This window comes from Phyllobates terribilis, unplaced genomic scaffold (genome assembly GCF_046119375.1).
Source record: "Phyllobates terribilis strain yellow unplaced genomic scaffold, ASM4611937v1 Scaffold_9__5_contigs__length_417890890, whole genome shotgun sequence".
NCBI classification, from domain to species: domain Eukaryota; kingdom Metazoa; phylum Chordata; class Amphibia; order Anura; family Dendrobatidae; genus Phyllobates; species Phyllobates terribilis.
The window spans coordinates 135,398,720-135,422,069 of NW_027362769.1; the positions used below are offsets into that span (position 1 = coordinate 135,398,720).

At 42.8% G+C, this 23,350-nt stretch overlaps 1 protein-coding gene across 3 annotated transcripts in view; it reads left to right on the forward strand.

Moving 5' to 3' along the window:
• The window catches only part of FIGN (fidgetin, microtubule severing factor), a 169,673-nt gene that overhangs the window by 80,707 nt on the left and 65,616 nt on the right, over nucleotides 1-23,350 (forward strand). The window lies entirely within an intron of this gene.

Below are 23,350 nucleotides of genomic sequence, written 5' to 3' on the forward strand. Positions count from 1 at the left end.
TCTCGGTTTCCGTTCGCGACCAATCAGCAGAGCGGGGTTTAAATTTGGCGCCAATAATACTGATTAGTCGCGGCCCGCGGACGCTGCCCATTAGCACAGCAGTGTTTAAATGTGGCGCCAAGATCGCTGATTGGTCGCGGGCAGCGGCCGCGACCAATCAGCACAGCGTTGTTTACATTTTGCGCCAAGATCACTGATTGGTCGCGGCAGGAGGCCGCGACCAATCAGCGAATTGTATTAGTGAGGACCGGGGAGTGGCGCTGCGGGAGATGAGCGGCTGCTCGCAGCTGAAGTATCCCGACCGGCAGCACCGATCCCCGGTCCTCCCTTGACACTTGCCGCCGGTCGGGGTTCTTCTGCTGCTAGCGGCCGGGAGATGAGCGTCTCGCGCCGGTCATCTACCTGCTGCATCGCCGCTGACCTCCGTCCCGCAGATGAGCCGCTAACGGCCGCCATCTTTTTCTGAAATCCCGTGTCGCTGATTGGCCGCAGGATTGTCAGCATTTGATGGCTCAATGGTTAGCAAAATTGTATTGCAATGTTCAGGTCTTGGGTCCAAATCCGATCATTGCTGATATCATCCTGTAGTTTGTATGTTCTCCTGAGTGTCTACATGGGTTTTGTCCCACAGGCCAAAAACATATTGTCTCAAAGATTTTATATACTACTTAAAAGTTGACCTTAAAAGGCCGAGATTAACCCATACTCATTTATTTATTATGCTTTGCTTATATAGCACTATTGTATTCCACGGCGCTTTACAGACATTATCAGCACTGTCCCCATTGGGGCTCACAATCTACATTCCCTATCAGTATGTCTTTGCAGTGTGCGAGGAAACCGGACAACCCAGAGGAAACCCACGCAAACACAGGGAGAACATACAAACTCCTTGCAGATGTTGTCCTTGGTGGGACTTGACCCCAGAACCCCAGCGCTACAAGGCTGCAGTGCTAACGACTGAGTCACTGTGCTGGTCATCTATTGGATCAGTAAGCTATATAGCACTTTAACACGGTTGTTCCCAACATTAACATCCAGCAGGGGCAACACATGACTGCTGCCGCCAATTAGTGGCTGTCAATCAACTGCAGCCTTCATGTTTTGTCCAAACAAGAAAAAATCATGTCTCTTCCTGTTAGGACATAATATAAAGGCTTTCCCAAATTTTGATACAAGGAGACTGGCAGGGAAAACAATCCAGAGTGTACATGAACAGAGCCTGTCACCAGTAGGTGAGTAAAGGTTGTTTTTTTTTTTTTTTTAAATGGTTAAAACAATTTTCCCCATTCTGCCCCATTTAAAGTCGCAGACAACTACTTGAACTGATAATCTGAATATAGGCACCATTGACTCCCAAAAAAAAGTATTGTCCTTGCCCTGTAAATTTCTATCTTTTGGTTGGATACAAAATTATATTCTCTATTTTAGTTGACACTTTTTAGCAGTTTTGGAGATTGATGCTATAATTCCAAAAAGGCCAGTTTCAGCTAATTGCATATGCTACGGCTGGTATATATATTAATTAGGCGAGTCTCAAAAGTCTTTACGTGCTAATTTGTTAAAAGGAAAATAAAATGCTGTTACCGCTAGAAAAAAAACATAACATAGCATGTGTCCTTTCCCGTTCACTTCTTTTAGAATCTGCAAAGTCTGGTATATGTCAAGTTTGCAACAGAAAATCTACTTTCCAGTGAAACATACATAGAGCCTTTGGCTAAAACAAGTAAATTCACGGGTAATATGCATTGAATCACATATTGGAAAGTGTCCTAGATCTCGTCTTGCATCTCTTGTTTGTATTATTATCTTTTTGTAGTGCAATAAAAGAACATATGGTTTATATAACATTTGCAAATGACCTATTTTTTCTGCAACTTTTTTGCCTTATTTTAAACTTTCTTTAGTTTTTTATTTTTTATTTTTCTCTTACATTTCTTCACTCTACTTTGTAATGTAAATAGCCATATTTTTTTGTTTATAGAATATCAGAATGGTGGATTAAATGACCATGAATACTGTATTAGGAATTGGAACACTGAGCTAAAAATCATATAGAAAAAAATCATATGTCTGTGTTTTAGAATATCTGTATATTTTACCAAAATCGTAGGCGTGATGTTACAGAATTTCAGGTGGGCTTTAAAAGGGGTATTTGGGATTACGATATCGATGGCCTTTTCTTAAGATGGATCAGCAATATCAGATTGGCAGAGATTCAATCCCCAATCAGGGGACATATTAATGACTCCTCCATAGACAGTATAAAAAATCATCCCACTTTTCTGCATGAAAATTGGACCAATTTTTTTTTTCTCACTTGTTATCCATATGCAATGTTTTTTTTTATTTCAGCAACCATTAATCATTTACAAGGAAATTTACATTCTCCTATGTTACATAATTGCAATGTATCCATAAAAATTGGATTGTATTGCATCTGATTTTTTTTTTTCCCCTCCTACGTATATTCTTGAATGGGTGAGTCTTATCCAACTTTCGGAGGAAAATTGTACATGTTGAATTTTTTTTTTTCAAGTACAGATTTAGCCAGTGAAAAAAAATTGTACATCTCCACTGCTCCATTGAATAACATTGGTCCAAGTACGATCTGTTTTTCATCGGATAACACTCTAACCGAAAATACGAGCCCATAGTAGAAGTCATCAAGTTAAAGTTAGTGGTGGTCTGATACCTCTCCCATTTAGCATTGTTTCCCACATCTATATGCATGGCAACATTACGCTCCATCATAAGGTCTCCTGACCATATATACATATGAGACAGTTGGCTCATATCTGAAGACCCAGTGGTCGTGATGGTTGATGTGATGCGAACACTGTGTTTTATGAATTTATGAAATTGGCTTTAGGGAAATAAATTGCAGATCTCTGTAGCAACCACTAAACAATGTACTGAGCTGCGCTTTTCCACTCACTAAATCACTTCCATCTGGCCCTTCCTGAGCAGACTTCAGCTGATCTGTGGTAGTGCCAAGTGTTGGACCCCCATAGATCACTTATTGTTGACCTATGCCATGTATAAGTCATTAAAGTGTAATCCCCTAAAGTTTGCCTGCCTGCAGGCTGTCCTTACACATACCATCCAATCTACGCTATTCTTCTAGTTTGTTGCGTGGTTATCTCTAATCATTTGTATAGGAGTTGAAAAAATTAGCAGAACACAGTCTGGGCATATGCCAGAAATCTTCCAAATGGAAGAACACTTATGCACCCAGACAGTGGCTTCCATCCTGGTATATACAATATGTGTATGTGTGTATGTATGTATGCATGCATATGATGCGCCCCCTGGGCCAGTGCTGTTTGGGGATACCCGGAACCGGATCAGATGGGGGTTGTAGTCTCCGAGTGGCGGCGACCCGGTCCGTGCCCAGGGTGTCAAACTCAGTGTGTGGCAGTCTTTACAGATGTTGTTAAAGGTCCTTAGTGTCGACTACGCCACCCGTTGATTTGCGGTCAAAAGGCCGCCGCTGCAGAAGGGTCCGCTGAGGCTGGTGGTATGTGTGCAGCTGGGGTAGTATAACCCCCAACGGGAGGGGTATAGCCTCAGGGGGTCAGATGTAGAGGATGGTGGTTGTGCAGGTGCAGGAGAGCTAAGCAAGAAGACTGAGTCAGGCTGTGTAGTTCAGGGGTTTTTACTTACGGGTGTTCTTATGGTCACTCTGGCCTGAAGCGACCACCCGAGCCGTGCTGCATCCACCAGGTCCTGGACTCGGCCAACCCCCAAGCAATTCTGGAGCGTGGTCCTGAGCTCCTGTCTGACTTTCCCTCTCTTCTGGCCGTTCTCACCAGGGATCCACCTATGTCCGGCTCCCTCGGGTCTCTTGGTGGGTACACCTCTTCTGGGTTCCCTGACCCTATACTTGGTCTGCCTTTCTAATGGATTTGGTGAGGGTCGTGGCAGATCCTGCCCACGACCTCCGGTTCCTGGCTAAGGTGTGCTTTTCTCTCTGCCAGCTTGGGATCCGGTACCCTGGGTGCCAACCCTTCACCCTGCTGTTTGTATTCTGGGGTCTTGGGGTTCCTTCTTCTTCTCTCTGGGTCCTTCTGACTCCTCTCTCTCCCTCAGACTTGGCCTTGGAGCTGGGCCCAGCCGGAACCACAACTCCCTGTCAGCCCTTCTGGCTGAGCTTCTCTGCTCTGCTCCTCTGACTCTACAAAGGCTGACTCACTCTACAAAAGACCCTGTCCTAAGATGGTGCCCACCTTATATACTCCCTCTATGTGTGAGCTCAGGTGACCAGCACCCAATGAGCTCCTAGCCTTACCCAGACTGCTCCCCCTATCTGCCCCTACACTACTGGGATGTTCCACCCCCCTCTCACTCCAGCCAGGGACAGACACTATCGTACCTGCACATATATTGGTGGGAGTACCGTCGATCTGTCCCCCGGAAATGGGATGTATGTAGTGTATGCAGCTATCTGAGCTCAGTTCCACACTCCATCCTTACCCGGGAGTGGAATACCACACCTCTGGCTTGAGGTGTAATACCCCTGTAGCAGCCGAATCCTCAGGGTGCTACATTCCCCCCTGGTAAATCACAGCACGTCCTCGGGCTGTAAGAGAATAAACATCCACAAACATACATTTTTTTTTTCATAAAACATAAACATATAAAACATCATATATTATCAGCATAAACTTTTCATATAAAGCTTTTCATAAATAACACTCTTGTTCCTCCGGCCACGGTGCAACTTGTGACCGGGTAAAGTGCGACAGTCTCTTGTAGTAAAAACAACAGTTTCCTATAAAACCGGTAGGGGGCGCCTTAGAAAGCGCAACTATATACAAGGGAAGGTGTGGCCGCTCTCAGTCCTCGACCAGTGGGGAAAAGGGATGGCTGCTCACAGTCCTCAGCCTGTGGGGAGATGGGACACACTGGAACAGTTCACACTTGTCCCAACGGGGACCTTATTTTAAGTTAGCAGCATGGCATATACCCTGACGGGTAACTATGTACAGTCTCTTTACCGTACTTTAATGACGGCGTACTCCTGCTCCTTCTTCAGACCCGTCCGGGTCCTCTTGCTCCTCTTCACACCGTAGCTCCTCCTCCGTCAGCCGGTGTACATGGAGGGCGTAGGGTCCTTTGGCACACTTGTGCCGGGTGAACGTGACCTCGTCCCCTACATATAGGTCACGACCTCTGTGTCCCTCCGGCAGATGGGACTCCACGTCTCTGCGGGTGACAAAGACGTCGCCGGGGGTGTGATGATCCCTGATGAAACCCCAACCGTGCTGCAGTTGGAATTTAATTACAGTCCCGGTGGCACGGGGACCGTGGGCTGCACGGGGGTTCCTCCTGGTCCGGCTCTTCTGCTCTGCACTCTGTTCCTGCAGCCGCTGCTCTCGGACCCGCCTCTCTCTTCGCTCCCGGTCAAAGACCTCTAACTGCTGCCGGCAGCACTCCGCATTCTCAGCTGCGGCTGCCCGAGTCTCTTGGGTGAATCCCATGAGGTCTCCTCCGGTGGGGTCCCACGCAAACTGCGCTTCCTCCAACGAGAGTGGGGTGATCTTAACGGGCTTCGGAACCGGAATCAGGGGCTCATCTAGGGGTCTTTCTTTCCGGAGTCGGGGATGGTGGAACTCCGGTGGCCACACAAAGGGCTGCCCATCCGGGCACGTGTGCTGGGCAAACAAGTCTTCACCCAGGTGCGGCACGGTGGACGTTGAGGGCGCGGTGGTGGTAGCGGCGCCCGGGTTCACTAGGCCTTGCGACCAGGCTTGGGGCACCCTGAAGGTAAAGGGCACCGTGAAGACGGCGGCGCCCGGGGTAACTTGGCCCAGCGACCAGGCCGGTGACTCAGCAGAGGTAGAGGGCGCTGTTGGTACTGCGGCGCCCGGGGGTACTAGACCTTGCGACCAGGCCGGTGGTGTTTCCTGCTTTGCCGCGCTCAGGGTTGAGGCGCGTGACGTCACAGGGGTCGCGGCCGCGGCTTCTGCTTGAGGCCTTGTCTGGAGCGGTGACGATGCAGCGACGAGCACGGCAGGGGGAATTTCGGGCTCTGCGACGGGGAGCTGGGGCAGGCACGCGGTTTCTCGGCTCGGGGTAGTGACGTCCCCTTTACCTGCCTCCATCTGTCCAGCTCCCTTCTCGGCGCCGTCTCCGGCCTTCACTCCTCCTGCACCATCCTCAGAGGCGGTCTGTCTCCTCGTCTCGGGTGGCGTGCTTCGCTGGCGGGTTCTTGCCTGCAGGGCCATCTCTCGGCTCCACTCCGTCAGCGTCTCTCGCTGCACCTGGGCCATCCTCCATGCGAGGCGCTCCAGCACGGTCTGTGCACACTCCCGGTCTCGGGGGAGCTGTGCCAGGATCTCCACTAAGCCTAGTGGGGTTGTTGCTTGCAGCAGGCTCCTGACCACAGGGTCGGTGCTGCCTGACTCTCCTTCCATCTCCGGGTGCGACTTCTCCGGAGTCCTCTCCAGACTTCTTGTCTCCGGGTGCGCTCTCTCCAGACTCCTCCAGGCTGCACCCATCTTCGCTCTCTTGTTCTGTCTCCGCCCACATTGAAGGTGGTCCCGGGGCAACTTTGTGATTGTCAGTTCCAGGGGCAGTTCTCTCACGCTGATGGACATCTCTAGCATCACAGTCTCTGTTGGTGGGGGCGGTTTCCGCTTTTGGCGCCATTCCTTGACCTGGCCCACGATGGGAGGTGACCTCTTGCCACCCTCTGGCACGCCCATAATGGCGTCCGCTCTTCCAAGGCGGGAAATCTTCTGGAAATGGCGGGAATCGTCTCCCAGTGGCGGGAAACTCCGTGGATGGCGGGAAAAAGCTGCAGATGGCGGGCAACCGGCGGGAAACGATCCGTGATGGCGTCCCATGGCGGGGACCCTCTGGAACCGGCGGGAGACTTCTTCTTAAGGTAAATTTGAACTTCTCTTCAGGCACGCAGTACCCGGTGGTTGTGGGCACGAAATCCTGCCGACTACGCCAAAGTTGACGCGCCCCCTGGGCCAGTGCTGTTTGGGGATACCCGGAACCGGATCAGATGGGGGTTGTAGTCTCCGAGTGGCGGCGACCCGGTCCGTGCCCAGGGTGTCAAACTCAGTGTGTGGCAGTCTTTACAGATGTTGTTAAAGGTCCTTAGTGTCGACTACGCCACCCGTTGATTTGCGGTCAAAAGGCCGCCGCTGCAGAAGGGTCCGCTGAGGCTGGTGGTATGTGTGCAGCTGGGGTAGTATAACCCCCAACGGGAGGGGTATAGCCTCAGGGGGTCAGATGTAGAGGATGGTGGTTGTGCAGGTGCAGGAGAGCTAAGCAAGAAGACTGAGTCGGGCTGTGTAGTTCAGGGGTTTTTACTTACGGGTGTTCTTATGGTCACTCTGGCCTGAAGCGACCACCCGAGCCGTGCTGCATCCACCAGGTCCTGGACTCGGCCAACCCCCAAGCAATTCTGGAGCGTGGTCCTGAGCTCCTGTCTGACTTTCCCTCTCTTCTGGCCGTTCTCACCAGGGATCCACCTATGTCCGGCTCCCTCGGGTCTCTTGGTGGGTACACCTCTTCTGGGTTCCCTGACCATATACTTGGTCTGCCTTTCTAGTGGATTTGGTGAGGGTCGTGGCAGATCCTGCCCACGACCTCCGGTTCCTGGCTAAGGTGTGCTTTTCTCTCTGCCAGCTTGGGATCCGGTACCCTGGGTGCCAACCCTTCACCCTGCTGTTTGTATTCTGGGGTCTTGGGGTTCCTTCTTCTTCTCTCTGGGTCCTTCTGACTCCTCTCTCTCCCTCAGACTTGGCCTTGGAGCTGGGCCCAGCCGGAACCACAACTCCCTGTCAGCCCTTCTGGCTGAGCTTCTCTGCTCTGCTCCTCTGACTCTACAAAGGCTGACTCACTCTACAAAAGACCCTGTCCTAAGATGGTGCCCACCTTATATACTCCCTCTATGTGTGAGCTCAGGTGACCAGCACCCAATGAGCTCCTAGCCTTACCCAGACTGCTCCCCCTATCTGCCCCTACACTACTGGGATGTTCCACCCCCCTCCCACTCCAGCCAGGGACAGACCCTATCGTACCTGCACATATATTGGTGGGAGTACCGTCGATCTGTCCCCCGGAAATGGGATGTATGTAGTGTATGCAGCTATCTGCGCTCAGTTCCACACTCCATCCTTACCCGGGAGTGGAATACCACACCTCTGGCTTGAGGTGTAATACCCCTGTAGCAGCCGAATCCTCAGGGTGCTACACATATATATATGTATACATACATATACACGCACACTTTATCCTGGGCCCCATCCTGGTATTTGTTCCATTGGCAGCTGACTTCAGCATGCAAGCGGCGGGAGCGCATGACATCACTGCCATGAGCCCCCAGTCAAGTGCGTGCATGCTGACGTCAGCTGTTGGCCTTGGATTGGCTGGCAGCATGTATTGCCATGCACGGACCCAATGGGTCTGTGCGCTGCAATACACTTCAACTTGAGTGAAGTCCCGGTCGCGACCTCTGCAACCATGGTCATTAGGCCTCTGCACCAGACCATCGATGACCAAACTATAATCATGTCACGTTTTTTGAAATGTTGGTAACACTTTGAGAAGAGCACTTGGATTTTTTTTTCTCCTGAAAGTGTTATATTGTTTTTTTGAGTCTGTTTGAGTTGTTCTCTGATCGTATGATACTTTCATTTAATTCACTAAGGATGGCTGACATTTTGGGCTTTTATTTTCTCTATATTTCCATGCCTCTGGTTACCCGGGCCCATGGTATTGGTCTACCAGTGATTACAATAATCCTGGCTCCTTGTCATTCTTTATCTAGAAGCCTCCTGTCATATTGAGGTTCCAACACAGTCTTTGACTTTCCATGTAGACAGATTCCACTGTTCGAGAAAGCTACAGAACATTTCAAGGGAGGCTGCCAAACATTATTTTTTATTTTCAGACTGATTTATCTGTCAGATGGCAAATACATATTTAAATGATTTTACAGCGTCTGCGTGATTGACATCTTTAAACAAAGCTTATCATCCGTACATTGAGAAACAGAACTTTGGTGACTCTCCTTGTTAACGGGGTTCTTTGTCTGTCATTCAGGCTTCCTCTCTCAGCTTGTCACAATTAAACACAAGCACCATCAAAGTTGTGAGCAAGCTTCTCTGTCAAAAACGCCGAAATCAGAAAGTCTAAGTGAGTCATTGTTGTTCTTGTAAGAAGAAGGCATATCAAACTAAATAGTCTTGCAAAGCTGACGGATACATTGATGCACAGTGCACAGATGTGGAATATTGCAGAACCTTATAGCAGTCTCTGCATTTATGCATACAAATGCAAAAGTAGAAATATCATTACAATATTTCTGGGACTTTGCAAGAGCCATTTAAAACCAATAAATAAAGGTCAATTCATCCAGTTATATTTTTATTTCCCATTGTTTGTGTCCTGTCCCCAGTATTGTGGCTGTATACTGGTACTGTGACAGATAAACCGTATGTGACTATAGCTCTTCTGTTATTATAGAAAACTGTAGTATTATATAGAATACTCATTTCAGTAGGTTTTATAGGTATTGAGTTATTAGTTTGCTTAATAGGAGCTGAATAAATCGGACTTATTATTATGAATTTATTATGCTTTTTATATATAGCACTATCATATTCCACAGTGTTTTAAAAACATTATAACCACTGTCCCCATTGGGGCTCACAATCTACATTCCCTATCAATATGTCTTTGTAGTGTGGAAGGAAACCGGAGAACTCGGAGGAAATCCACGCGAACACGGGGAGAACATACAAACTCCGTGCAGATGTTGTCCTTGGTGGGATTTGAACCCAAAGCCTCAGTGCTGCAAGGCAACAGTGCTAACCACTGAGCCACCATGCTGCCCTGTACTTCAGTAAGTACCCTTAGTGGTGGCTGCAGAAGGCATGAAAACGGAAATAAGTCAATGTAATTTACCCCCTGATTCCAAATATGCAAAACATTTTTTGGAGTGAAGGGGTACTCAATGGCATCCCTCCTTTAGTCAGCCAATAAAGTCCATGTACCATATGCTACTGCGTATTCAGGACTCCTAAGCCCAGAAATAAAATAGAGCTGAACTCCTTATTGCTTTAGGACACTAACGCTTTGCTGGCTGTCCACTATCCACTGAAATTAAAAATTATATTTTTGCAATTGGTATATTTTTGAGGGGTTATCCGGGACTTTAGTTATTTTTTCTTTTAAGGCTAAGAACTTACAGGCAATTAGTTGCTAACTACATGCCTGTTCTACCTGGCTACGATATTTGCCTGTTCAAAATAGTCACGGACCACTCCAACTGGTGATTTCCCTGCTTCTGGTGATGTCACGTCAACTAAGCAGATTTTTTTTCTTCTGCTCTGCCTATGCATTACTGTCGATATCATGCTGATTGACAGCCGGCTCCCCACTGCCTCCCCGCAGGGAGCAAGCTTTTAATTAGCATGATGTAAGTAGTGATGCCCCATCAACAGAGCAGTTCAGAAGAGAAGGCACTGTTCTGTTGATGTAACATCAAATGAAGCAGGAGAGTCACTACCTGAGCTGGCAGAGATAGTTGCTAACTACCTGCCTGGCAACAATCTGCCTGTAAGTTCTTAGCCCCTTGGGAAGAAATAACTAAATTCCCAGATGACCACTTTAAAGAAAACATTTAACACATCCTGATTTCTTTATGCTGAGACTGTTATTTATGTGCCTTATTAATATTGCTGTCTTTTAAAAATGTACGTTTTAGTCCACAACTCGGCATATGCTAATGGGACTAGCCCAGCGGGACGTCTCTTCATTCCAAACTACTCCTGCCTTGGATCCTCTAATCGTGCCTCCTTGATATAGATTGACAGATTCCATACAATCCCAATCATGGTAGAGCAATTAAAAATCTTGTACATATGCACAGGGTGCCAGATGTCCATGCCATTATCAGATGTGTATAAGGGCTGTCCATCATGCCCAAGCGAGTGTGTGTAGAGGATCTCAGGCATGACTAGTCTGGGAAAGTGATGCCTCGCCAGACTAGTCCTGTCTCATTGGCATATGCCAAGCGGTGGAATTAAAGTACATTTTTAAAAGACAGTAATATCAAAATGGCAAATATAAGACTTTATCAGAATAAAGGAATCGAGATTCTTCTATAGTATTGGCTGAGGACAATCTGAGAGTCTGGACAGTCTGGTGGCCTGAGAGGCGCCTTTAAAGATGTATTGTAACTTAATTATTGCCAAATGTTGGACCGGACCTTATTAAATTAAAAAAAATATGAAAAGTACATAAAGGTTTTTTTTGTGGGATTCCTTTTTTTATTTCTTTTCAAAGCATTAGTGCTGTTCAGTTCTGAGCACCAGTTCATAGAAAGGATGCCCTGGAGTTAGAAAAAGTTCAAGAAAGAGCCACAAAACTGATAAGGGGCATGGAGGATCTTTAGTTACGAGTAAAGATTAAAATAACTACATTGTACAAGTAACTGAAAAGTCCATACGAAAAATATAGTCAAAAGCTGTTTCAGGTAAAACCCTCATAAAAGACTAGGGGCACTCCACCCATTTGCAGAAAGACAGGTTTGGTCTCCAAAGTAGCACTGTTGCTTTCCAGCTCTGAGGTCCTGGATTGAAATCCCACTAAGGACAACATCTGCAAGGAGTTTATATGTTCTCCCCGTGTTTGCGTGGCTTTCCTCGTGTTCTACGGTTTCCTCCCAAAGACATACTGATAGGAAATGTAGATTGTGAGCCCCAATGGGGACAGTGATGATAATGTCTGTAAAGCACTGTGGAATATCATTGTTCTGTATAAGCAAAGCATAACAATAATAATAATAATAAATAAAGGAGATAAATATTTTTTGCCATGAGAACTATTACCCAGGGGAATAGTCTACCTCAGATGTTGAGCTCAGTGGGAACCATCAATTGTTTCAAAAAGGCTTTGATCCTTATTTTCTTTTAGGAAAAAAAAAGCATATACGCTTATGTGAATGTGTAAAGTTTTTATTTCTGAATGTGTCATCCATTGGATCAATAATTGGGATCAAGAGGCAAATATTAGGTTTTTGGGTCCGGACTGGATCATGCATTGCGGTTGTGCATGCGCCCTTTCCCTGTGTCACTTTCCTATCCTTGACCCTGATGGACATTTGTTTTTTCTCAACCATATTAACTATGTAACTAACTACAATATGTTATTTGTCGACAATGCTCGGCTGCTTCCGTTAGCCCAAAAGGCTTTTAATAGAGGTGGCAGTAAGCATGCTCAACCACTGCACTATTCAGTCTTACTCTTGCAGATGCTATGTACTGGGGGTATCTGGTTCCCTGCTTTAGTAATCCTGGGGGATTCGGCAGTGTTTTCCCGAGCAATCATGCATTTATCAATTATCTGGTAAGATATATATATAATATTGATGTCCTTTCCTTAGCTTTGGTCATTAATCAGACAAAGCCACATATATTTGGTAATGACTGCAGCCAACGCAGCAGAACTCCACTCGAGGGGGATGGGACTGCCTTGCAATTCCAGACACCTTTGTTATCAAATGCCCTAAGGATCATCCCAGAAAACCTTCTAAAATCAAATGGCAAATCCATCAGGCAGTAGACTGGCTTAAAGGGGTTATCCAGGAATATATATATTTTTTTTACTAAGGGGCCCAATAACTAACAGGCAAGTAGTTGCTAACTACCTGCATATTGTGCCCGGCCCTTATGTCTGCTGGTGCAGAGAGGTCACAGACCGCTCCTGACAGTGATTTAGCAGCTTCCCCTGACACCAACAGAGCCACAGATTCTCATCCAATCTGCTCTGTTGACAGGACAGGACTGCTGACATCATGTTGATTGAGAGCTGGCTCCCCGCTGCCTAACTGCAGAGAGCCAACTGTCATTCAGTCATGCCCCTTTGTAAGAGCACCCCAGAAGAAGTGGTGATGAAGTGCTGCTCTGTTGACACAAAGCAGCTGAATTGCAGGCAGGAGCGGTCAGTGACCGATCTGAGCCAGCGCCAGGTAGTTGCCTATGTTAGCAACTCCCTGCCTGTTAGTTTTTTGGCCCATAGTAAAAATATATATAATAATCCTGGACAAGCCCTTAATAAAACAGCCCAAATGAGTCTAATATATAGACAATGTAAACTAATGACAATTCCATAAAAAGTTTTACAGTAGGTAAAAAATTTTTTTTAACCTTTCACATCTTAATCCTTGTTCCTTCTCACTCACTCATTTGAACCCCCCCCCCTTTCAAAGATAGGTGCAGAGTTTAAAGCACATACAAAAATGGGTCTAAAACTAGATGCGCCAAAATGCACCAAAACTCAAGATGCACTGAGCATACATTATGGAGAGTAGACATCAGTCAGTCATCTTTTTTGCATTATTTTCTTATAAAATGTATTCTTTTGTTTACTAGAAAACTAGAAGTGGAAATGATTCCAAGTTGAAATAAGAAGTAATCTAATCATTCTGTAACATTTTACCCGGTACACATGGGAAGCATATTGTATTGAAGCACGCCTAGATATATATTTTGAACTTCCTATTAAAGCAGTTTTAGGGCTTTTCTATGGAAATGTAAAGTAGGCTATTTTCAGTTACTGTTCAGTTCCATATTCCCAAAGGGTTATGTTTGCACAAGATCTTATGTGATCTGCAACCAACTTGGAAAAAAAGCTGTATTTTCCTTGGAGCAAGTAATTTATATCTTGTAAATGATTTAGCAGAATGGTCTATGCATAAGTCTGGGTACCAAGCTGAGTTCTTCCATATAAGATTTTACAAAGCTGTGTTGCTTCTCCTAATATAATACAAGTTCAGTAGCAAATGCAGGTAAAGTTATCGTATGTAGCAAGTATTGCAAAAACTGCGCAGTGTATGATTTCCTAATGAATTTAACCTGCTTTGGTGCAAATGGCTTATAGTCGATCGAGACCACTCATGCAACCTCTAAGGGATCCTCAAAGATAGAGAGCCCATATTGTTTTGTCCCATTAATTACATTTTCAAAGAAATTTTGACATCAGAAAGATGTTTAAAAGTTTTGATTATTGGGGTTCTAGGTGCTGAGACCCCTATGGAAACTGAAGGTGACGGGCAGAAGCATTCAGCCAATCATTGATATTCCTGGAGAACTGGAAACTAGCTTAGTAGAAAGGCTTCAAGTCAATCTTCAGCCGCAAAGTTGAGCAGTTCTTGGCGGAGAGCTACTGATCCTTCAATTTAGAGGTCATGGGAGTTTCAGCACTCAGAGCCCACCACTCAAAAGTAACATTTTTCCAAAAGTACAGTTTCGTTTTTAGTGTCAAGATCCTGTTCAAAGCTCTCTTTTAGGGTTAGTGCACATGGAGTTATTTGAGGAGCTTTATGAAGCAGTTCTGCTCAGACAAAAAAGCCTGAAAAATAACTAAAAGAAAATTCTTAAAAGACTCCTTTTCATATTTGTATTGAAAAACCAAATTCATATGTTTAGGCTTTTTAGCTTTTTTTTTTCCACTTCAGAATTTGAAAAATGGCTGGTTGTAAAAAAGCAAATTGAGCAATGTCCAATCAAAAGGATGCCCCAAAAATACTTTAGGTTAAAAAAAATAAAACTCTTCCAAAGCACTTCAAAAACCTTCAAAAGCCCCCTAAAGAAAGAACGTTTCTTGAAGCGTTTTCTACTAGACATCTCATAGTTTATGACCGGCTCAAAAAAATCAGGGCACACTGTGAGGAGAAGATGGTGAACAAAATGTCTCCATTTTGTCAGTGCATGGAAATCTCATTTCAATGCAGTCTGATGACTTGAACGCATAGCCAAGTGCGATCCCATAATTAGATCAGTCTCAGACATGCTGCCATTTTTTTCCTTGAACCACCTCAGTTTGAGGAAAAAATCGGAAATGTGCGTGGCCTCATACACTAACATTTGTCCAAGTGTGATCCAATGTTTTGTCGGATGGCACTCGGACCGATAATACCAGGGCTGTGTTGTCGGAATCGGAGTCTGTGTTTATTTTGGTGGAGTCGGAATCTAAGTCGGTATAAAATGGACCGACTCCAACTCCTAAAATATATAATAAATTGGGTACAGTAGTTCAATCCAGTTTGTGGGGAATATTTTTTCAAAATAATTTGGGAAAGTTATGTAATGTCCTATAAATGTCTGTCCTATTCCTGATCTAAGGGTCTAGACTTTTAGCTGAGATGAATCTGTGATACAGTAAATTTATCACTTAAACATGAGCCATGTATGAGGGAGTCGTGGAGTCGGTGTCATGGAAATTCAGGAGTCTGAGTCGGAGGTTTGGCTTACCGACTCCACAGCCCTGGATAATACGATGGTGTGAGCGAGCCCTTAGAGTAGATGATTTCTAGCGAGTAAGGAGGCAATTGTCCCAAAAAGAGAATGTGTTCTAATGACAAAACTTAGCACCATGATGAAGGGGTGTAATTGATCTTTACTTCAAAATTCCTCACTTTTATGTTTATTCTTGCAGATAAATATGTCTCTATGTCAAACTCAAAATTATGAAATCTTCATATTTTGTGTGACATCTAATAAAATCCTTTTTAGACGCTATACTCTATTTTTTAAGTTTCTTTACATATTTTGCTTAACTTTGAAAATTCCAAACATTTTGGACCTAAGGACATTGATAAATGTCATCTACTCTTCCTAAACTGTAGAAATGTTCCCCATCCTCACCCAAAAATCACTTTTTAAGTACAGAAATGTAAAGTTCTCTTTATAAATGTGCACTTATTACAGATGTTTCATTCATCTGCAAGTAGTATTTAGCCCACTTCTTACTTTGTGACAAGCCTTTAAATGTTTTGGTTAACCTCTACAGAACCAGAAAAAGACATTTAAAAGCTCTTTGCTTCAATTACACTAATTTGATCGGTTCAGGGTTTTTTTTTAATCAAAACTTGAAATAAATAGATGTATAACTTCAAAACTATGCCAGGCTGTGGGAACAAATAATTTTAATTTTTCTGGCATTTCCAATTTTTCTTAGTTATTCTTTTTCCTTTTCAATGAGTTGTTAATTGTTGATTTTTGGTAGCTGTAAACTATACAAGAAACCTTTTTGAGTTGCAACCAGTGTATAAGGGCTAAAAATGAATTAAAAAAAGAAAAGATTATAAAAATATCTATAATTACGATTTCAATTATTTCTTAGAGGTGGAAAAATATTTTATAAAGTAAGGGCGTAGATAAATTAATCAGTTTACAGTCTTTTTTTATTTTTATAGTGGAAACATTCTAATTCTGGTATTAAATTATTAAAGAATAAACAAGAAGATCCAATTTGATCATGAGGATATAGCTATGACCTCTGCTTCCTGAAACATGGTTTTCCATCACAATTTCATCTAGCTGCCATGACTTTTCTTGTGAATCATCAAGTATCATATGCCATGAAGTCGAAGACATAAATTGCAGAAGTTTAGTGAAGAAAGCAATTACATTGGGGAATGTGGAGGGGATGAACACATGTTGTTGTGAGTTGTCGATTCCAAAAGTAATGACTGTGAAGATACTCAGCAACTTTTTTTTTTTTTCAGAAAGGAGGAAGGGGGATGGAGGTATTCATGCTTAAAGGCTAAAACCTAGCAAGACAAAAATGAATAATATGATACAGTCAAGGTTGGGACAAGGAGCCTGCAGAAAAGGCAAGAGCCTCAGGCATAGCACAGAATATGGCCAAAGATCCAACTCTGAGTATAATAAATTCTATATCTGATTTAATAAGTCAATAGTATAATATTGTCTGCAGAATATCATTGGTACGTGATGAACTTCAACAACAAAAAAGTTGTATTGCTGACCTTTAAACCAAGCAAACTTACAGAAAGGTGAGTGTACGGACCATAAAGTGACGTCTTATAGGTGCTATAAAGTGTTTAATCTTCTAATCTTTGGATATTGGTATTTAGAGTTTTGGATTGTAGGAGCATGTATTTTGTCTTTTAGAAAGTAAAGGTAAAACAGTAATACAGTATTGTTTCGATAATCTATGATATATAAAATTTCATGAAGCATTGTACAGGACTTCAGTTTCGGATTTTAAAAGTCGCTGTGTTTTTGCACAGTTTAATCTAAACCCTAGTTGCACAAAACTATTAAAACTTTTAGGTGTTTTTATTGAATAATGCACCCAATTCAATAAAAGGTAAGTTACTCTTAGTAAATTTTGCACATTTCACTCCCGTCAAGTCTGGATATCAAAACTGGCATACAAAATCTCTATTTTGGGTTGCTAGATTAATGTTAAAGCTTAATTAAATATATTTTAATTATGTGTGTTTATATCTATCTATTGCAACAATGTTTGATCGGTGGAGGTGCGTCACCCGGCACCCCTACCAATCATATGTTCCCTGTGTCGGCAGCAGAGCAGCCAGAACTGCACAGCTCCTTCTACTGCACATCCACCCCCTATTCAAATCACTGTAGAGTGGATGTGCAGTACCCGACTGTGGTCACTATTCCGGCGACTTAGCTGTGCAGCTCAGTAACTGAGCACTTCTGGCCGACACCAGGAACAGCTGATCGGCGGGGATCCTGGGTGACGCACTCCACCGATCAGACATTGATGACTTACTTGCTGTTTCCTTCATGTTAGGAACAACACACCCTATCTTGTACAATATTTTAATACATAATATATTAAAATACAGGGTACAGCTGATCTGTGGAGGTGCTAGGTGATGCACCCCCACCGATCAGACATAAGGATAGGCCTTCATTGTTTACAGTCTTAGACAACCTGTTTAAGACATATATTATTACTGTTTTTGAACAATATCGTAGACAATGTATATTAGAGAAATTTTTTTTCAGTATAACAAATAAGGTTTAAAAAATGTGTTTGCATAGTCGTAGGGATTTGGCTTTACATAGGTGGCCCAGTTTGATCCCAGCAAGGGTCTAACCAATATGGTGTATTGTCTCTTCTCCATAAAACCATATTAGTATGCATTGGATAGGTAATTTCCTGTAATGTTTAGATCTGTAGTGTTTACTTGTATGGTTATTTCATTATTCATCTTGGGTAGTATTAGGACAGTATCCTTGAGTCTTTTTTCTCGCTCATAATCCATCTCTAGCATTCCATCTGCTTTTTTCCTTGACTTTGGAATCCTTTTCTAGGAGGAAAAAAGAGTTTTCATTATCTAGGAAATCAATTTCCTCACTGCAGCTAATGGGATTTTTTTTAAAATGGTTTTAACTCTCTTAGGTGTAAAGCTTCTGTCCCTCCTGCTTCATTGTCTGATCTTGTTACTTTCACATTTTGACACATAATGTAGCAAGACTATTCCTGTCCAGTTAATTCCGATCAAACAGAATGTATTGTGCAGAATGTGAAGACAAAACATATACAGTACGATGATAAAGAGATCTCCCATAAAGTACAATGTTCTCAAGTTTACCCCTTCATCTGCGTTAAAAAAAATAAACTTGGATTTGTTTTCTGATTGTTGGTCAGCTTCTCATTTTAATTTAAAGTTCCAGACTCTAAATTATACTTTTTTAACACATTCAGTGCCAGAAAAAATGTGTTGCTTGTTTTGATTTTTCTTTTGGACTCGATTAATAGCGTTCTTACATCAGAGACAACTCTTTCTAAAATGTGACCCTAGGGACGATTAGTTCTTACCTCCCGGACTCCATCCCAGCTGATTGTGCCGGAAGAGATGTGACCAGTCAGGAACTTTCCCATTGGCGGCTGCTGTAGGGAAAATGTAGCTATACTAAGAAATTGTCAGAAAGGGAGACTCGTGCATGGCAGTTCTGGCTCATTGTAGGGAGTGATATTATGGGGACCCCTCCATAATGTCTGTATACCATAATAGTGTGTATAAAACAGAGTTTGTCTCCATGAAAAAATCTCTATTGTCCCCCATTGTAAAAAAAAAAAAAAAAAAGGTGCGTGTATTGAATTTGCAACTTTTTATTCATCCATTTATGTGTGTATACAGTCAGAGATTGCCTTCTCTTGGCCGTTCATATTAAATTTTTTTTCTTTTTAATGGCTTTCAGCTTGATCTGGAGCCATGGTGACTTGATGGATGAACAATTTGTAGAAAAATTGATCTTGTGCAAGCCTAGATACCCATCAAGATAATGGTGGAAGAGACATTGGCCATCAAGCCATCGGGTTGCTGTTCTTCCTCTTCGCCTTATTCCTTTTATTCTTCTGACCATGATGTCCTTCTCCAGTGATTGCTCTCTTCGTATGATGTGTCCAAAGTAGGCAGGCAAAGCTTATTGATCTTTGCTTCATGTGACATGTCTTGCTTGATTTGTTCCAAAATTGATATGTTTGTTCTTCTTGCCATCCATGATATTGATAACTTCCTTCTCCAGCACCATATTTCGAAAGCGTTGTCTTTTTTCTTTATCGTCCAGGATTCACATCCATATGTTACCCCAGAAAAGACCAGACTATGTATTAGCCGTGTCTTCGTTGCCAGTAAAATTTTCCTCGATATGAAAAACTTGTCCAGTGACTTCATTGTTGATTTGCCCATAGCCATTCTTCTATTCTCTTCCAGTGTCATCGCTGCATATTGAGTGATCATCGATCCAAGTAGGTTGAAGTCCTTGACAACTTCCAGTTTGTCGCCGTCCATCTCAAATATGTCCCGGTCGTACCTGGCAGTAGTCAATATCTTTGTCATCTTTATTAGTTGTTGGTTATCTTGAAACATGCATACCCAGCTTAGTCAATGAGCAGGGGAAAGAAATATGCCTTATGTGTCTCTCTTCAAATATCTGCCATTGGAAACAGTTGGCAGAACCCTATACACTGTTGCGATATTGTCTAGTCATACCAAAAGCAGTGAGTTTGGTGGATTTTTATCTTACAATGTGGCCAAATTAAGAAAGGAGTTTGGATCGTATAGTAGTAATTGGTAAAAATGTAATGTTTATGTCCTACTATTATGAAGAAGGTAATAGAGATTACACATTTTTAAAGACCAACCCTTGCCTGACTTGGCAATTATCCATTATTTAGCTTTTGTTTTTTTCCACCTTTTCTTTAAATAGCCATAACTTTTTCTGTTGACATAGTAGGAGTGCTTGTTTTTGTGGGAAGAATTTTAGTTTTGAATAACACCATTAATTACCCCTTACTCAGTCTGGGTGTGTGCGCTGAGACAGAATCTATGTGCACCCAGCTGCTGAGCTGCGTACTGTTCTGGGGTTTATTGAGCTAACAATGGAGTTCTCCAGACTTGGTCCTTCGCCATTCTGAATGCAAGTCAAGTGCCTGTCAAATTTGAAAAAAACATGTTCAATGTTTAGTAAAGAGTATTAACATATAATTTAGTTACTTTATATTTTAACAGATTTGACATTTATACACCATACAGTAGGTGTTTTAGTTTTTTGATTCCGTATATTTAAACATGGAAAACATGCTGACCCGTGCCGGGTATGCTGTGGGCTCAGTTCCAGTGCCTGCTCCATATACCCCCTGTTCCACTATGATGTACAGTATATTTAATAAAAATGAACTGATCTGACTCAATTCAAATTGCAAATCACACAGAATTTACCATGAAATTTGCCGTCATTTTATTTTCTGCAAACAGAATATCTCTATTATGCTCTGGGGTCTTCATAGATCACAGAGCATAATAAATGTAAGATGTAGGAAAAAAACAACAACTAATACTCCCGCTGCTTACTGTCCCCATATTGTCCTCAACACCATTTTACCACTACTGGGTACTGAGATCCCAGGCTTCTTCACACTTGGTCGGGGGGGATATCTGGGTTTATATGGAGAAGAGCGCTGCACTTCCAGATATTAGGTGCGCAAATCAGATCCTAATCCATTAACAATTGTAAAAGACACTTAGCACTCGGTATTGCGTTCAAAGTGATTTATTGAATGTGGAAAATCCAGACCGTTTCGGTCAATACAAGACCTTCATCAGTTTTCTGGATGGTGAGCACCTGCCTCCAATAGCGCTAGGTGTATGTCTGCGGTGTCAACCGATCAGACAGGACGCGCTGGGTGTGACTAGACCCAGGATGTGTCTGCTCATGCGCAGAGATGTCTCAGGCATAGTCGCACCTTGAAGTCCCAGCCTAGGGTACATGTCATAAGGTAACAACATTGCTCTGACCTTCAGGGCTGTGGAGTCAGAGTCGGTATAAAATGGACCGACTCCAATTCCTAAAATATATAATAAATTGGGTACAGTAGTTCAATGCAGTTTGTGGGGAATATTTTTTCATAAGAATTTGGGAAAGTTATGAAATGTCCTATAAATATCTGTCCTATTCCTAATCTAAGGGTCTAGACTTTTAGCTGAGATGAATTTGTGCTACAGTAAATTTATCACTTGAACATGAGCCATGTATGAGGGAGTCGGTGTCATGGAAATTGAGGAGTCTGAGTCGGAGGTTTGGCTTACCGACTCCACGCCCTGGTGACCTTACAATGAGCATGAGCAAAGAGGTGTCTGGTGTAGTTGCGGCTGGAAGTTCCGGCCTAGCCTGAAGATACCCAACACACTGAGGCAGTATGAAGGGGTGATAAGAATTGCACAAGGGAGTGCAAGCAGCAGAGGTGGCTAGTGAAGGGAGTATTTTTTTTTTCTAATCTTTTTCCAGCTTTTTATGGTTCAGAAAAATGGCAGCCAGCCACCTGCCAACTTGCTGAAAATAGTGTGGAGCGAATAGCAAAAACAAATCCTGCATTATGGAAAGTACAGACTTATGTAAAGTTCAAGTAGAATTCAATTCAATTTGAATACATTTGCCCAACTCGAATAACCCCTTCATGACCATATAAGGTAATTAAGTGGCAAAGACCCTGTAATAACAATAATTAATGAAACACTCCCATCAAAGTTTTTTTTCATCTTAATATATTGAAATCATCATATTATACAGCACTGTGTACTTACAATTGCCCAATTTGCCTTTCTACCCAGTTACTTCTTCTTTTTTCTCTGCTCTATGTAGAAACAGGAAGTCTCTTTCCCTGCATGAGTCACCCCCAATCTTGAATTGCTGGCAGTGATATAGAATTGTAATTCTAATGATAACTCATGCGGGGAAAATAGACTTCCTGTTAATACATAGCGCTTAGAAGGATTCAGCCAGTCAGTTTTTAATCGTGTGATGTCATTGACCTAATGGAAAAGAAAAGAATTAGCTGGGTAGAAAGGCAAAATGAGCAATTGTAAGTACACAATGCTGTATAATATGATGACTGCAATATATTAAGAGGATAAACATTTTGATGGGAGGAGTGCTTCTTTAAGCAGTGATTTCCCACTTCTTTTCACTGTTTTACACTTGTTCAGTTAGGCCCTCCAAGTAGTGCACACTGGATACAGCCATCAGCGTGTATGCAGTGGGAGTTTGCCCCTTGTGATCAACAATTGCAGATTGAGTTTTTTTGTTTTTCAGGGACAATAGCATGATCACTCACATGACTGGGGATAGTAGTTTAGCTCAGCTCTATTCCTTTGAAAAAAACCCTCAAAAACGTACATTTACAGGGGGCTATTTAGGGGTATGTATTCTTCAACATAATTGTTTTTTATTCAGCTTATGCCTAGGTTATTTGAATTTTTCAAAGTTTTGAACCTTGATTCATAAATCCAATTTATATAAATAGAATACTTCGGTTATCTTGACCTCAAATAGCATGTTCTTCAGAGAAGTCATTGACCGAGGTTCTCAAAAATAAGCGCCTTCACAATCAGCTTGGTTCGAGATTCTCATTTTCCATGCAATGGTGTCGCAACGCATGGTAACCTATTGTAGTCTTGATTCTCAATGAGCTTCCAAGGGACCACCGAGCTCTGAGAATCTGCTGGTGGCATTATTTGATTTTTTTTTTTCCTTTTTTAATCTATTTTACTGCCAAGATGTATTCTGAACCAATTTTTTTTTTCCTTGGTTGCTGATTTATCTAGAAGGGTTAAACTCCCTAATATCATTTGCTTGGGTTGAGATTTCAATGCATTCGATATTCCGACAGCAAAGTAAGTTATTGTAAGTTTGAAAATTACTTTTTTTTTCCCAATGTAATTGCTTATACTAACCAGACATTTATGTTGATTTTTATATTAGTATTCACAATTTAAAGAACACTATTAAAGGAAATGAAAGGGTCTCCCTCGGTTCACACTAATAATTTTTGCTTCACTGCACAGTTGATTGGAAATCACCTTGATAGGATCTGTATTACTAGATTTCAGAGTTGTGCCTGATGCATCCCTCCATATCAGAATTAATTGATGCAACCATAGTAGCTGTGTTAGTCCTAGATGTGAGCTAGCAAAAAAATGCCTACTTAAGTGTATAGCTATACTGTGTGATGCCAGTTATTATTTTACATTGTT